The sequence below is a fragment of the Rhinoderma darwinii genome, chromosome 11, assembly GCF_050947455.1.
Source record: "Rhinoderma darwinii isolate aRhiDar2 chromosome 11, aRhiDar2.hap1, whole genome shotgun sequence".
Lineage (NCBI taxonomy): Eukaryota > Metazoa > Chordata > Amphibia > Anura > Rhinodermatidae > Rhinoderma > Rhinoderma darwinii.
This window is the reverse complement of record NC_134697.1, coordinates 6,222,394-6,240,880: the sequence shown is the minus strand read 5'-3', so window position 1 is coordinate 6,240,880 and position 18,487 is coordinate 6,222,394. Positions and strand designations below refer to the sequence as shown.

General features: G+C 40.4%; 1 protein-coding gene across 1 annotated transcript in view; it reads left to right on the top strand.

Moving 5' to 3' along the window:
• RBM20 (RNA binding motif protein 20) overlaps positions 1-18,487 on the top strand; it is a 242,329-nt gene that overhangs the window by 47,151 nt on the left and 176,691 nt on the right. The gene's annotated exons all lie outside the window — the stretch shown is intronic.

Below are 18,487 nucleotides of genomic sequence, written 5' to 3'. Positions count from 1 at the left end.
GGTGCCCTATGTAATATTATACAATATTGAATACAAATCTTGAAGACCATTTAATAAACTAATATTATTACAAGTATAAATTACTGAAGTGCATCAATTTACCAATAGAATTTCAGCAAACATGTTGCACTGGTGTAGCCATTATAAAACCTTCTAATTTTTTACTTCAAGTTTTTATTTATTTTTAGAAATGTCATAAAGAGATAACAAAGGAAAATACTCAAAATATATTCATTTCTTATATAATATTAAATAATACTAATAACAGGAATAGAATATTCCCCCCTATTCCTCTTAAACACAATCTGGATTTTCTGAATATTTTTTCCAGCCATCCCCGCACATAATATAATTTATTCCATCCACTACTCTTTTTTATTTGCTTGCTACGTACACTCTGTCAACATACAATATGTTTTGTATGAATTTATTTTCACTTCCCCTACTATATCACCAAATAGAAATGCAGTGGGTAGTAATTGTATCCTAAAACCTAACACCCTTATTTCACACCAAAATTATTTTTTACAAACTCACCATTTCACCACGTGTTTAAAAAACCTCTTTCCTCTCAACCTTTAGGCTGGGTTCACACGAGCATGTTACGTCCGTAATGGACGGAAAGTATTTCGGCCGGAAGTCCCGGATCGAACACAGTGCAGGGAGCCGAGCTCCTAGCATCATAGTTATGTACGATGCTAGGAGTCCCTGCCTCTCTGCAGGGCAACTGTCCCGTACTGTAATCATGTTTTCAGTACAGGACAGTAGTTCCAGAGCGAGGCAGGGACTCCTAGCATTGTACATCACTATGATGCTAGGAGCCCGGCTCCCTGAACTGTGTTCGGTCCGGGATTAGCGGCCGAAATACGTTCCGTCCATTACGGACGTAACATGGTCGTGTGAATCCAGCCTTAAAGAGAACCTTTCACCTGCCCATACATGTGCAGCTGTACAAACCCTGTCTCACTATAAAAAAAAATCCTATCTTTCTCCGTTATTTAGATATTGGTACCGTTATATTTGGCGCCCGATATTTAAATAACCCCCTGAACTGTCAATGGGGCATGTAATTAGCAGTTCAGGGGCGTGTAACATCGCTGTGCCACTGTCCAATCAGTTACAGACAGTGTCCCTGCAAGAGCTGAAGAGAGGAGAGAGAACGTGTGCGCCACCACCACGGAAAAGAAGAGGAGAAAAAGAATGTGAATTCTTCTTCTTCTGTTCCATGGCGGCGGGAGTATCTTCGGCAGCGGCATCGGAACTGTGCGTGCATGCTGGCGTGCGCGCACACTCTCACTTCAGCTCTCGACAGACAAGGACAAGACTGTGTGATCTCTCGTGAGTGATCACACAGTCTTATTCAGATGTGTGATCGGCACCGATATCTAAATAACGGAGGAGGATAGGAAAAATGTTTAAAGTGCCCCAGGGTTTGTGCAGCCCTGCCTATTACGTGCTGCACATGTATGGGCAGGTGAAAGGTTCTCTTTAAAGAAGTTTGGATCTGAATTAGGAAACTTTCCATTATTTTTTTTTTAAACTGTCTTTTTTTTAAAATAATAATTATTATTATTATTATTATATGTTTTTCATTAGACAAAATAAAAAACCAAACATACAAAATTGCATATGGCTTTCTTACACTACAACCATCCCACAACCCATAGCACCGAGGAGAAAGAAGAGAGAAAGAAAAGCGAGGTTATGTGTAAGAAAAGGTCTCCCGTGTTCGGTGTTTTGAAAGATTCAACCCGACAGATTGTACTTTTCTATCAATTTGGACTAGATTACCTGGAATTTTACATTTTGCTATTCAGTCTTATTAATGGGTCAAATATGTTCAATGTAGGATTTTTATGGAGGTCTCAACCAGCGACATTTGCTTCCTTTACTTACATTTTCACAAATTGTTCTCCAGTTGTTAAAAGACCATTCGAATGGGAAATCTCTTTTCCATGTTATTATATAGTTTAATTTATTTTCAGATTGTTTATTAAGTACACAGTCCTGGCTGCGTTTATTAAAAAACGTTGATGATTTCTTAAAGAGGATCTGTCATCTCTCCTAACATGTGTGTTGTAGTAAATACCCCATAATAAAACAATTCTGGAGCATCTTTTCTTAGAACTCTGTTTTGTGACGTTCCTTTGTTACTCCTCCTAGAAATGTATGAATAAATTGACAACTGGGTGTTACCATTCCCTTGTCAAAGGGGCGTGTCCCTACACAATCTGAGACTGTGAGCATTGATTGGAGATTGTCATTCTGTGTCGGGACACACCTCCAACTGGTAGAACCCATATGTCAATTTATTTATTGGCTTCTAGGAGGAATAGCAGAGGGACAGCATAACGTAGAATTCTAAGAAAAGATGATCCAGAATTATTATTTCATGGGGAATACGAGTATTAACTAAAACAGACATATCGGGAAAGGTGACAGATCTTCTTTAGTATCTTCTTTCTGAGGGTATGTTAACACGGAAAATAAAAAAACTGCTGAAAATTACAGAGCTGCTTTCAAGGAAAAACAGCTCCTGGTTTTCAGCTGTTTTTGTAGCCGAAAATTTATTTTGAGGCGTTTCTTGGAGCCATTTACATAATTGAATTTGAAACAGCTCCAAAAACGGCTCAAGCAGAGACACGCTCCTTCTTTTTACAAGACGGGCGTCTTTTTTACGCCCATTTTTTTTAAAAACAGCAGTGTAAAAAAAACGCCTCGTCTGAACTAAACGCTGTTTTTCCCATTGAATTTAATGGGCAGATGTTTGTAGGCATTTAGCTAGCGTTTTTCAAGGCGTATTTCGAGGCGTTTACACCCCGAAATACGCCTGAAAACTCTGCCTGTGAACATACCCTTATAGTAATCTCTTAGAAAGTGTATTATTTCCCACTAATTTAAACAAAAAAAAATGTCACTTGGGTTAGATTCCTCTTCTTACATTATTTCCTAGCACCCAATCCTGGTTTAAAGTGTTTCCAAATAAACCCATAGCAATCACAATTTGTGATTTAATAGTATGTTTTCTATTTATTTTTTACCATAAATCCAAAGAGAATTTTTCTGTTGGAGCCTCAATAACATATTGTATAGCATCATTAGTTTCATTTGGTCTTCCTCTAACCTCCCCCATAGGGGCCTACTTTTATCAGGACTTACTCGTGAATCAGTTGCATCGCTTGCTCGCCTTATAATTATTTCATACATTTGGTACAGAAAGTCCTCCTCTGTTATGCTACATCTTCACTCTTCTTAGGATTTTTGCTTGTTTTTATGCTTCCAAATAAAACATTTGAAGATCTCCTTTTCTATAAGATTTTATATTAGCATTTTTATTACTAATGGGGAGACAGGCAAAATTACAATTTTAATGGAATTCATTCTTTCCATCGGTGAAATTTGTTTGTCGTTGCAGCGACACAAATATCTTTTTAATCTTTGGAATAAATCCAAATAATTTTTTTATACATATCATCCAAATTTTTACATCTTTTCATAAACCATAACATTTTCCAAAATGATGTCACATGACTGCAATGTCTTATGGCTGAAGTGCTATAGAGAATAGAAGACACCTACAATGACACCGGTGGCTGTACAATGAACGTATGGACATAGGATTTCTAGAGGGGTCCGGGGGTCCAACATTGCCTATGTATTTTATGCATCATCCTAGTAGGATGATGCATGAAATACATAGTCGATTACAAAGCAAACTCTATAGTCTATCACATAAGGTAAATAACATGTAGACGTTGCAAGTGAAAATCAGATAGACGTGTTTAGAAAACCTTTTACGATTTTTCGACACATCCAGATGGTTTTTATTGATGACAACTAAATATGAAGCTATAAAATGGATGAATGAAAACCTAATATACAAGAGAAATGAAGTTACTGTGTGAAAATATCAACGTGAAGTGAGGGGATGTTCACACGCGGAGTCAAAAACTTCTGAAAATACGGAGCTGGTTCAAGGGAAAACAGCTCCTGATTTTCAGACGTTTATTAAGCCACTCGCGATTTTCGCGGCGTTTTTTACGGCCGTTTTTGGAGCTGTTTTCAATAGAGTCTATAAAAAACGTCTCCAAAAAGTGACCTGCACTTACTTTTCGCGGGCGTTTTTTAAAACGGCCGCATAAAAAAATGGCACATAGGAACAGAACGCCGTTTTTCCATTGCAATCAATGGGCAGATGATTGTAGGCGTTCTGCTTCCGATTTCTCCGCAGTTTTTCGGCCGTTTACGGCCGAAAATAAGCCGTGTGAACATACCCTAAGGCAACCAGGGTATATTTATCACCCCACGACTTTGTTAGTTCTGTGCACATAATATACCTCCGGTATGACAGATGATATTGTCTGCTGCTCCTAAAAAACCCACCCCCATAACTAAAAAAAACAATACGGTCAAGTAGAAAAAGTCACTTGACTGCATCGTCCAATGGCTCTAGCACTGTGCACATATTAGAATGCTGTATTTTCCCCCTCCCCCACCCAGAACACACATTGAATCCTCCCTCCAACCATCCAATGCCTCTGGCCTAAGTGAAAAAAACAAACAAAGACACAAAAAAAAAAAAGGGTATCATTTTCAATCAGTAATTTCCCACCATGGATCCCAATCTGTATGAAATGGGAGACTTTTTTCCCGCACTGCGGTTCTGATCTCTCTACAGGATGATATCATTTACAGCCCTTTCCCTTACAGTTTTGGACATCAAAAGAAAGAGCCTCAAGTCTGATTTGCAGTAATATTATTACAGATGTGTTGTTTCTCATATGCCTAATAATTGGTTGGGATGTTACAGAAGTATAACGTGATATCATGTCTTATACATGGTAAGGTTATTACAGGTGTGTAACATGACATGTCTGATCTGTGGTTGGATTATTACAGGTGTGTAACATGACATGTCTGATCTGTGGTTGGATTATTACAGGTGTGTAACATGACATGTCTGATCTGTGGTTGGATTATTACAGGTGTGTAACATGACATGTCTGATCTGTGGTTGGATTATTACAGGTGTGTAACATGACATGTCTGATCTGTGGTTGGATTATTACACGTGTGTAACATGACATGTCTGATCTGTGGTTGGATTATTACACGTGTGTAACATGACATGTCTGATCTGTGGTTGGATTATTACACGTGTGTAACATGACATAATGTCTGATCTGTGGTTGGATTATTACAGGTGTGTAACATGACATGTCTGATCTGTGGTTGGATTATTACAGGTGTGTAACATGACATGTCTGATCTGTGGTTGGATTATTACAGGTGTGTAACATGACATGTCTGATCTGTGGTTGGATTATTACAGGTGTGTAACATGACATGTCTGATCTGTGGTTGGATTATTACAGGTGTGTAACATGACATGTCTGATCTGTGGTTGGATTATTACACGTGTGTAACATGACATGTCTGATCTGTGGTTGGATTATTACAGGTGTGTAACATGACATGTCTGATCTGTGGTTGGATTATTACACGTGTGTAACATGACATAATGTCTGATCTGTGGTTGGATTATTACAGGTGTGTAACATGACATGTCTGATCTGTGGTTGGATTATTACAGGTGTGTAACATGACATGTCTGATCTGTGGTTGGATTATTACAGGTGTGTAACATGACATGTCTGATCTGTGGTTGGATTATTACAGGTGTGTAACATGACATGTCTGATCTGTGGTTGGATTATTACACGTGTGTAACATGACATGTCTGATCTGTGGTTGGATTATTACAGGTGTGTAACATGACATAATGTCTGATCTGTGGTTGGATTATTACAGGTGTGTAACATGACATGTCTGATCTGTGGTTGGATTATTACAGGTGTGTAACATGACATGTCTGATCTGTGGTTGGATTATTACAGGTGTGTAACATGACATGTCTGATCTGTGGTTGGATTATTACACGTGTGTAACATGACATGTCTGATCTGTAGTTGGATTTTACAGGTTTGTTACATAACATCATATCTAATAAGAGGTTAGGTTAATATAGTTGTATTACATGATATCTGATAGGCGGTTGGATAATTACAATTACATCACATGATGCCTGATCTTTGGTTAGGTTATTGCAGGTGTCACATAACATCATGTCCAATAACAGATTTGGTTATTACAAGTGTGTCACATAAGATGTCCAATAAGTGATCGGGTTATTATAGGTGTGTAACCTGACATGTCTGATAAGTGTCTGAGTTATTACGGGTATGTATTATGGTACATGATGTAGCATCATGTGCCCGATTAGTGATGGGAGGCAGGGCTGGTATGACTGTCTACAAGTCATGCTGACAAGACATGCAGAAGGCAATAATTGTGCCTGTTGCTGAGCGCCTGCTGGGTCTTCGTGGTATAAATAGAGCTTTCTTTTTATAATTATTCATAGAGGAGTTTATGTAAAAAGTGCTGGAGTCTCAGTGTGACTTCAGGAAACTCATCAGCAGCTAAATATATCAGTGAGGTCAGAGCTTGATGTCCTATTAATAAACCAGTGAGATTCTTTGTAGAGTCTCCCTATGGTTGAACCAAGTCTGTATGTATATATATATATATATAAAGCAGAGGCAGAAACCTGTGCAGATACTGTCCTCTACTAGACATCTAAAATGTCAGGTGGAGGTTGGTGCAGGATGATGGACAAGGCCATGAGCACTTCATTTTGTGCTGATGTCACTTCCTGTCCTTATGTCTGCTGGTGTCATTTCCTACTATTGCTAAGGATCAGATTATAAATCAATGCCAGATGATGAGTATCAACCAAAATGTATCTTAAGCACCTATCATATCACCAGATATAATTATCAATAATCAATTATCAATCCAGGTTGGGGTTCCGATCTGGTTGGGCTTTCATGTATCTATTAACGTATTTGTTGCACTTTATATATTCTTAGTACTAATTTTTAGGTTATTGGTCTTAGGGCCTCCTTTGTATAGATATATATATTATTAGATTTTTCTATTTTTGGGGGGATAATTTTCTTATTTTTATATAACTATAACTATATGTAATAATTTTTATATGTATTTATATTGTTTTCTTTTTTGGTAATGGTTTGATGTATATATGAATTTCTTGTATGTATACCTTTAAGTTTGAGATAGTACTGTAATATGTGTATAGTCATTTGATTTGATATTAATTTGATATTGATGTGATATTTATTTAAGTATCCTGTCTATACGAATATTGACATATTGGGGAATACACCGTGAAGAGCATAATGGTATATTAAAGTTCTGGCTTTTCTGAACCGATATTACAAAATGACACTTTTTCCTCTATCGTAAGTATGCTTTGTGATTTACTCACTTGGTACGTGATGGGTGCGCATGCGGGTCGCGCTGTCTCCTAGGTGTCAGATCGGAAGTTGTCTTCAGATCCGAGAACGAGTCCTGGTTTCCAGGTACGACTTCCGGACTTGACGCGGATGGTCTGGCACCTGGAGATGGGCGTGACCTGTCATGCGCCGATTAACATCACCTCATTTGAGGTGTACTTAAGGGAGGAAGCATCTAGCATACTTCACCTCCTGACGAAGGAAGCGAAACGCGCGTCGAGGTGTTCCCCGGATTAGGTCTTCTTTTCATCATGTCCACCCCAGGTAATTAAGTGCTCATTTTTTTGATACAGATTTGCCTCTGCACTCCCACATATGGGTTATATGAGGTTTCTACGCCTACCCAGTTGATCATTCTAGACTTCTGATCTCCTGGGGGAATCTGTACTAGGACTATACATTTCCTTATCGCTATATGGTATATAGTATGACCATCTCTATGGGATACGGTGGACATTCCTATCCGGGGTGTTTTTAAATTATCTGTATTTTAAATGTTTGTATTTTGTGGGTAATGTTCTCCCTATTGGGACAATAAAGATATATTTTGGTACTCTTGCTGTTTATTTGAGATTAATTAAGCATCAGGTATATTTTTGGATCCCAGATGATGAGTAGTCTACTGATAAACTACTGTGGTCTTATATGTGCTGAGCATCATGTGAATGGACTGGATATGAGGAATTCGTTTTTTCCAATAGGATGATTGGCAGATAAGTATAAAACAGATGCCTTTAATCTGAATTGTCACACAATAGTCTATTTGTTAATAAAGGGGTTCTCCACTTAGGAAAAGTCTTACTTGTTAGAAGGGCCCCTTGACAATAAGCAAAACACATAGTGTCCCCCTGCAGATACCCCCAGCGATCAGCCGTGATCTGTGGGGAAACCTGGCAGTAAGTGTTCAATATCCCTGCAGCGCCACCACAGGAGAAATGAAGTATTTACACAGTGTCCATTCATATCAATGTGTTGTCTGTGTAATACAGGGCAGGACAGGTCCTCGAGAGAGAGAGAGAGAGAGAGAGAGAGAGAGAGAGAGAGACGGTCTATGTAACTGCTCTACAATCTGACCAAGAGATGAGGATCCTGAACATGGGACCCCCTCTATTATCTCAGAATTCCCTATTAGGGTGTATGGAAAGGGGTTTTTACAACTAAATAAACTTTAAAAGTCTGCATAAATAATTTTCATAGACTCCATAAATATTATGGAAATTCATACATCCTGCTTTTTAGAAATGCTGAGCAGATTCAGGGAAATAAAACAGGTTAGAGCTCTATTATTGCAGGAGTCGGTTGGTGTCGTCGTCGTCCCCTTAAAGTAAATATACACCTTTTACATGATGTTGTTTTTAGGTCCCACCCAGCCCACTTGTTGGAATAGTAACATTAAAGGTGTTTTCCGAGTTAAAATGACTATGTGTTAATGCTTGTCATTTATTGATGTAAATACATTTGTAATATACTTACATTTTCCAAATTGGCCCCGTTTCCAGATGCTGCCGTGGGGTACTTGACCGGTGACGTCACTCTCTGGCCGCTGTGGTGATCTTCAATTCTTTTCCGGGTATACGACACTTCACTTGTTCTGTTGTACCGTCCATAACGCGCATGCGCGGTCCCTGCTGTTCTTCAGATAAGAGCATGGACCGCGCATGCGCGTTATGGACGGTACAACAGAACAGCCCATACACGGCACGTCACAAGTGACGTGTCGTATACCCGGAAGAGAGTTGAAGATCAATACAGCGGTCAGAGAGTGACGTCACCCGTCAAGTACCCCACGGCAGCTTCTGGAAAAGGGGCCAATTTGGAAAATTTAAGTATAACCAATGTATTTACATCAATAAATTACAAGCATTAACGCATAGTCATTTTAACTCGGAAAACCCCTTTAAATTCAGCGCCCATACTCAGGAACAGTGTGAAGAGACGTGTAAATCCGGCTGAGAAGCAATTGACAGCATTCAATCAGAAAAGCAGCCACATTGCAGGTGACAAGTGATAACGTCAGTCCACATACGGCAGCCGCTCCTCTTGGACACGCTGTACGCTTCCTCAGCACAATGCTTGCTTAGGCAAGATGTAACCGAGTACAGGTCAGGACAGCCCGTAAATCATAGACGGATGCAGATGTTGAAAAATTTATTTTTATCGCAGAACGGAGATTGTGGAAAATCTGTAGCCGCTTATCGAAAGCCTGTCTGAACTATAATCTACAAAGCAGAGTAATAAGGCAGGGGCGTAACTACGGGGCGCTACCAGGGCACTTTCCCTGGCCAAAATGTAGAGGAGGTGCAGCATGGGCCCCTTTCACATTAAAATAAATAAACCAGAAAAAACCCAAAACGATTAATCCAATAGATAATGGCCTGTATACTTACCCTCCTTGCTGCACTGGGTCCTGATTCTGTCCAGCTGAACAAGAGCTGGGAGTGAGAAAAGTATATACAGTCATGAGAAAAACAAAGTACACCCTCCCTGAATTCTATGGTTTTACGTATCAGAACATAATAAAAACAATCTGGTCCTTAGAAGGTCTTAACCCCTTAATGACCAGCCTATTTTAGACCTTAATGACCAGGCTATTTTTTACGTTTTTCCATTGTCACATTCCAAGAGCTATAACTTTTTTATTTTTGCGTCGACATAGCTGTATAAGGTCTTGTTTTTCGCGGGACAAGTTATATTTTTTAATAGCACCATTTTTAGGTACATATTATTTATTGATTAACTTTTATTAACTTTTTTTGGGGGGGGGATAGAAAAAAATCTGAAATTTCGCCACTCTTTTTTGCGTCCTAAATCTACGCCATTTACCGTGTGATATAAATAACACAATAAGTTTATTCAGCGGGTTGTTACGATTGCAACAATACCAAATTTGTATAGTTTTTGTATGTTTTACTACTTTTACACAGGAAAAACGCTTTTTTTTCAAAATTATTTGTTTTTGTGTCTCCATATTTGAAGAGCCGTAACGGTTTTATTTTTTCGCCGATGCGGTCGTATGAGGGCTTTTTTTTGCGGGAAGGTTTGTCGTTTTTATTGGTACCATTTTGGAGTAGATGCGACTTTTTGATCACTTTTTAATCACATTTTTTTAAAGTCAGGATTCACAGAAAACAGCAATTTTTCCGTCATTTTTTATTTCATTTTTTACGGCGTTCACCGTGCGGGTTAAGTAATGTAATAGATTTATAGTCGGGGTCGTTACGGACGCAGCAATACCAAATATGTGTAACTTTTTTACTTTATTTTGTTTTTTTAATAATAAAGCAGTTTGCAAGGGGGAAAAGTGGGTTTTCATTTTTTTTTCACATTTTTTTTTTATTAACTTTATTAAACTTTTTTTTAAACTTTTTTACTAGTCCCACTAGGGGACTTCACTATGTGATCCTCCGATCGCTACTATAATACACTGCAATACTTTTGTATTGCAGTGTATTACTGCCTGTCCGTTTAAAATGGACAGGCATCTGCTAGGTCATGCCTGCGGCATGATCTAACAGGCATTCACTCCAGGCAGACCTGGGGGCCTTTATTAGACCCCCGGCTGCCATTGGAGACACAGACACCCGGCGATCTCATCGCCGGGTGTCGGTGGGATGAGAGGGAGCTCCCTCCCTCTCTCCAAAACCACTCAGATGCGGTGCTCGCTTCATCAACTGTTCTTTCCATTCTACTCATCTCTGCTGTGACCTAGAGCTTGTTCCCCATCAAAATGGGGGGGGGGGCGGGGGGAGTTACGTTATTCATCTAGATTTGGATTCCGTTCATGGGTTCCCCTGACGGATAGCTCTGACGGAACCCACGAACGCAGATGTGAACAAAGCCTAATAAGAAAAAAAGTTGCAAGGATTTATATGAATTTGGTTTGAGCACTGCCCTTTAGAAAACCCTTCTACAATGGATTTCTGGTCTGACCTGGCTTTGGCTGGCCGAGAGCTTTTTGATGCATGAGCTTTATAAACTTTGCGCACATTTGGGGAAAATTAGGCCACGCCGAAAATGTTTAGGGAAAAATGCGTAAAATGGCGTCCAGATGCTTTATAAATATGGCACGTGTACTTGCACCAATTTGAACTCCAGATTTGCTAAAAAAAAACAAAAAACTGTATTGGATGTTTTTTATGAATGTACCATGTACCCGCTTTCCCTGCACTCTAAGCTTTCCTTGTGGCACCTTAGTATATACCATAGAGGGCACACTCGTACCCACGCTTCTCGATAATGATTAGAGTGCTGTTGGCATCTGTGTGCAGATCTTCCGCATCGTCACACGCTGTCCTATCCGCCTCCTCTCTGTTTCTCCCAAGTAGGGTACTCTTACAGCGTAATGACAGTCAGCCTTGTAAATATGTCAGCGCAGATCATGAGAAACTCATTTATCACCGTATTAACTAATTGAAACGACCTGATAATGCCTTATAACGTCACAAAACAGCTGCGGCAGCCTGAGAGCAGCTATACCCACTGTGATTTTTAACAGACCGTAAAAAGATTATGGGTCTGAAGTGGTATACGGTGCGGCTGCATCTTGCGATGGAGTGACTGGGTAATATTACCGCATCTGACCCAGAGCTATGGTTTAAGGATTGTTGCAGATATGTTTCATATAAACCGGATATAAACATCAGTCCTTTGTTCCACGTCACCGCTAGATGTCATATTATATACAAGTTTTGGTGGGATATAGTATTGGACCTAAATTTATTTTAATCTCAAGTGCTGTAGAGTAGGGAAGATCTTCTAAAATGTGTCAATGCAATTAATGTTAATGACTGTGTCCTCCAGAGGGATAATTAATTGCTAATACAGATTAAGATCCTTTCACGATCACATGCTTTTTGTACCAGCTGCCCGGTGTTTGATGCATTTTTGACTCGGGGCCATTTGGCTATTTCTGCGCTTTCAAGTCACTTGGACACATTTGGCCGGTGGCGACTCTCGGTGCTGTAAACTTCTTCCTGCAGTTTTTTTTTCCACGTACGACAAAGGCCGAGTCTGGGGGTCCAGACACAATTCATCTTTTGTCCACTGTGCAGCTGTTTAGAATTTTAAAGCCGGTGACACAGGGATAATGTATCCTCATCCTGTCACACGTGCTTCATGCCGGCAAATTAAGGAGCAATAGCAGTAATTCCTCTGATTAGTGGTAACGCTTACAATGGTTGAAGCATCTTGAATTTATAATTGTTACTGTAAAGATTCGGAGAGTTGTGAAGTTTAGAGACATTTGTCTTTGGCCTGTGGGGATTAATGTTAATGGCATAATGTGTGATTTACAATAACACAAGGAAACAAATTCCCCAACTAGAAGAATTGTGAACCTGCGCGGGGCCCAGTGTATCTGGGGTACAGAATATATTTCAGAGAGAGCCAGTGTGTACTTCTACATGTGGATTTCAGCATCGTCCAGGAAATATTTTTTAAGGTGGCCGTAGACGTGAGATAGATGTGGGCTGAACGATCGTTTGATCAGCCCTGACTCCCAAATATAAGTGGTGCCACTGGTTTTCTCCTTGGAAAAAGTACGATCAGGCAGGTTGAAACACAACACATCCGATCCTTGTTTTTCCCAATGGTAGAAGTTGGTGGAGAGTCCGTCAGTCCGTCAGTTGTCAGAGAAATCTGTAGACGATCTGATGCCTATTTCCAGCTTCATTTAAATGCAAATTTGAAAAATAAATCTGCTTACATTTCACATAGACAGAGAACACATTCGTAATGGCACCTTCTAGATTGGTTGTTACCTCCCTCCGTCCAGCGCTGCCTCCACACAGAATCCATCCAGGAATTGCGCCCCGTCTCCTCTGTGACTGGTAGCTTTGATGATGTCACAGGGGGCCCGGCAGCTGCACCTTGCCTGTGAATTAAGGTACATTCCTTCAGAACTACTTTATTTACTTTTTGACATTGCCCCTGATCTTGACCAAAGTCTTGCTCCTGTGTTCAGGTCTTGTCTCACTCATTTGGATTTGTCCCTTGGTACTTCTAGTAACTTCTCGTATCATCCTCTGGCTTGTCGCATCCTGACCGCTCTCCCGGTGACATCTTTTAACTTTGTTTCTGACTTTGCATCTGCCTCCATCTAGACATTCCTAGCAGTGTACCTGACACTAATCATTGACAAATTTAAAGACCACAAATTGGAAAACAAACCCAAAAAGTCTATACCTACTTGTGGGGGATAAGTGATGGACAGATTCGTTAGACTCCGCACCTCAGTTTAGCCAGTGCTAAACCTATTGCAGCTCAAGGATCCACTTTTCAGATGAGAACCGTAACATTAATTTAAATAATGTTGTCCTGTAAAATGAAAATGGCCTATTAAATTTGCATTTACAGTGAACCAATGATTTACTTGGGCCTAGAAAGTAGGGAACTAAATTATGTGCATTTGCTAATTTACTTTTATAATTGGAATTTCTATTGCTGTGAACAAAAAAAGAGAGAGCAAAAAGACACGGCGCCAAAAGTAGCGGAATCAATAGATAAGGGAGCAAAAACGGTACATAAATGCTCACCTGCAAGGTTGCAAATTACCGGCATGTAATTTGTATGAAAAAAGCTGCTGCCAATCCCAACGCAAACTCCCATGGAGATGCCAATGTGATAGAAATAAAATTGCAAAAAACGGGAAAAAAAGGCGCTGCTTGTATAGAATAAACGGTTTAATAAATAAATACAGGGGATGCTACGCGTTTCGACGCCGGACCGGCGTCTTCATCAGGCATGTCATAGAGATAAATAACACATGTATATATACACACTGGCACAAAGTAAATGACAAACTGATTGGACCAGTTCAGACCAGCCTCCTGGTCCAAAACCGCCAAACTCTGAACTCTGACCTGCTGTTTTTGGCTTTTTTTTCCCGTTTTTTGCAATTTTATTTCTATTGCTGTGAACAGGAAAGGTCCAAACAGGGAGAGGAGCAGCTGAAGGGAAATTCAAACTCCCCGCAGTTGCTCTTGGAGGGTGTTGACAGACCATGAACTGTCATCTATAGTTTTCCTACGAGATGCAGCCTACATCTAGCCCATCGACCGGCTGCAGGAAAACCAAAATAATGTAATATTTCCGCAGCTTCTGTTCTGATATACACATTAAAGCTCTGACCTCTAAATTGCAGTCAGGCTGGTCGGACTATTGCTGCATTAATAGTCACCTTTAGACAGAGGCGTTGTTTGTAGATCTTGGGCACCAGTACTAATGCTTTACCGTCTAGCAAGCGAAACTTTGTATTCTGCCATATGTGATTACATTATGCTATAAGTATTGATTAACATAGAGAGATAGCTCTGTATAGTGTGATTACATCACTGTCTAACGGTCGGGAGACCCAATACATGTTAGATTGATGGCAGATCCCACTGAGCTCAGTAAGTATCTAATCTAAGGGATGCTTAAAGGTTTTTTTCTAGATTTAAAAATAAAAATTGACAGCTACAAACGAGATAACATAAGTAAAATATGTGATGACATAAACATTAATACTGAAATCGACATGATCTAGCCCCTGATTATACATGGGGCTGTATAGAATTATACTCTTACACTCCTCTAACGACAGGCATCAGGTGATGGTATAATCAGCCTCCACTTACCACCATCTATAGACTTTCTGCAGTGTGTAACATTAACTCCATTGCTATTGTGGGTCACTGCAGATTTAGGGTTAGGGTTACATGGTAAGCTAAAACCAGGGATGGGCAAAAGAGTATAAAAGTAAGATATAATTAGAGATGTAGAGTTGTAGCGGCTGCACTTACCAAACAGATTTATTTGTGCAAAAAAAAAGATTTATGGTGTCAGCATCACAGAGAACACCACGAGCGTGATGATCCGCATTGAGATCTACATCGGGCTGCTGTATATCACAGTCCTTCATTTGTAATTCCTACCTGTATCAATAATGTCTATGATGATGAAAACAATATTGTACTCGTGGTAGCAAACTCATCAAACAGGAGCAGAGTATCAAGAGAAGTCCAAGGGCTTGTCCACATGTAACAGAACGTCTGCAGCAATTAATTCCCCAGAAACGAGCAGAAATTCCGCTGTGGAAAAATCGCACCATTTCCTGCAGTTTTTACTGCAGAAAATGGTGCGGAATTTGCTGAGTTTATTTTTCAATGCCGGGAGATGGTGAAATCTCCTCTAAAAAATGCAGCAATTCTGTCCAGTTTCCGCAGCAGGAATTGATGTGCCACGGTCCGAAAAATACGCACCACAGGTAAGTTTCAGCAAGGAAATTTTACGCAGCGTGTGGATGAGATTTGTTAAATCTCACCCACTTTGCTGCTACTGTATTCCGCTGCGTATTCTCCATCTGCAATTCCGTTACGTGTGGACAAGCCCTAAGGCCTCAAGCATATTCAGGATCCGTATCACACTTAGGGCTTATTCAGACAAACGTGATATACGTCTGTGCAATGCGCGTGATTTTCATGCGCTATGGGGCCGTGCAGTCTGTGATTTCTGCGCAGCGAGTCCGCTGCGTAAAACTCACGACATGTCCGTTCTTTGTGCGTATTTCGCGCATCACGCACCCATTGAAGTCAATGGGTGCGTGAAATTCACGCGGACCACACGAAAGCACTTCGGTGGGACGCGTGTGATTCGCGCAACAGCTGTAAAACTATGAATGGAAACAGAAAAGCACCACATGCTTTTCTGTTTACAAACATCCAAACGGAGTGTCTTAATGATGGCGGCTGCGCGAAAATCACGCAGCCGCGCATCATACGGGGCTGACACACGGAGCTGTTATGTACCTTTCACGCTCGTGTGAATCCGGCCTTCGGGAGGATTTACACGAGCATGTGCGTTTTGCAAAAGGCACTTAACAGCTTCGTGTGTCACGATCATATGATGCGTGTTTGTGTGATTTTCGCGCAGCCGCCATCATTATGACACTCTGTTTCTATGTTTGTAGCACGTGGTGCTTTTCTGTTTTCAATCATGCTTCTTACTGCTGTTGCGCGAATCACGCGCGTCCCACGGAAGTGCTTCCATGTGGTGCGCGTGATTTTCACGAACCCATTGACTTCAATGGGTGCGTGATGCGCGAACAGCGCAGAAATATAGGACATGTCGTGCGTTTCACGCAGCGGACACACGCTGCGTGAAAATCACGGACTGTCTGCGTGACCCCATAGGCTAACATAGGTCCGTGCGACGCGCGTGTAAATCCTCCCTTAACCTGAATATAGTGTTACTGCATTTCAATGGGTCTGTAACAAAATATGTGGTAAATGGATGTTGAGTCTGCATAAAAAAAGAAAATGAGCATGCTCCATAAGATGCCATATTTCATACATAGTTCTCTTCCTAGAAAAATTCATGTCCGTGCTTATAGAGCAAAACTCGAGCCAGAAAACTCATTCTGGAACCAAGTGGTCCAAATACAGTGTGCAATATGGTTCCATCATTTATAGTACTGGCCTCCTATGGGACATAAGGGACCTATTGGACCCCCCTCATGCTACAGGGCCAGGGCGCGACCACAGCTCCTGCATCCCCTATAGTTACACCACTGCACAGGACAATAGCAACGGTTATAAGTTGCTCACAGCCCTGCAAGTTTATTATCGCATCTCCCAATTGGAAATAGAGTGATTCCGATCATATAAATATGTTACATAATACAATTCCTTAATATTTTATTGTGGGTTCACGAATGTAACAAGCAGCAGAAGAAAAGTTGTGCTATTTGTGCTTTGTGGCCAGCGCAGATCCCTCCTCACATGTGATATATCCTGCAGCAGCTCTAAGATCCCCCATCCATCTGCCAGTTATTCCTGCCTCCTCATCTTCATATCTTGGAGTGTCTTACAAATGTAAGTAGGATTTAAAGAATCCTTGTGTGGGAGAGCGACATTCCCAGCTCAGCCCGTGTTTGCTCAGCAAGCGTCTCCTGACCTTTCTATGCTTGGAACCCTATTATTAGGAATGTCTTCCCGTGTAGAGCAGCACCTTCTATTGGTTTGTCTTTTTAAAGACAATGGGGGATGTTTTGGGAAATACTTTATATTGCACAAAATTTAATAAAAATGGATCACACAGCATAATATATTTGGAGCAGACTCACACTATACCAGGCATACACACGCGCGACCTCATGGTTGCTCTGACACGTACTTCAGAATTTTCAAAAAATGGCGCAAGTTCATAATAAATTTGATTGACCCATCTCCGCCATGCCCCTTTGATGCATCTTTTCCAAATCTGTTGTACCTGTCAAATACAAATATAATGCACATGACTTTTCTAATGCATTTCATTTGATAAATGCGGCTCTGGTCTGTAAGTGGAGACAATTATAACGGAGTCCAGCGGTGCGTGCGTCTTGTTCTCAGTGACAGAATATGAAGGAATGTCGCTGTACATTTATGGTGTGAATATTAAACAGCTTGTACAACGGAATCATTGTTTATACCACAATGTGGCGCGCAGAGCAGTGATTTAATGTAACATTTATGTGACACGCTGCAAAACACTCGCCATGAATTTCCAGTGAAGATAACAATAGACTTGATACATTATTAGGGTGCACGTACTCACATGGGAAGATCTCCACTCCCCAAAAATGCCCAAAGTACTAGTTGAAAAAACCACATCCTTTTTCACTGAACTTTTCTTTTATTGTGCCAATCATCATCGTACAAAAAATATAAGCAACGTTTCGACCCGTTAAAGTGGTTGGGTCTTTTTCAAGCTTGAAAAAAATGGCGCCTATTTCTCAAGACTTACATTGTTTTTCACCAGTCTAATTAATTGAGAAAGTTGGAATGATTTGCATCTAATTTATTAAAAGACGCACACCTCTTAATAAATTTGGAGCATTTTTACCTGACTGTCTGGAAATGCCACGCTTGCTAAGAGAAGGTGTAGATGTGCAAAAAGAATGTGCGCCATTTCCACCAATTCGACATAAAGCTCTGTTCACACTTGCATCGTGGTTTCCATTTATAATGGAAACCAAAACGCATAAGCAGATCCGTTGCACCAGCGCCCAACGGACCTTACTGACTTACAATGGGGGTCCATCCATATCGATGTGCATGCAGCACTATTTTTCCCATCAACCGTGACAGAAT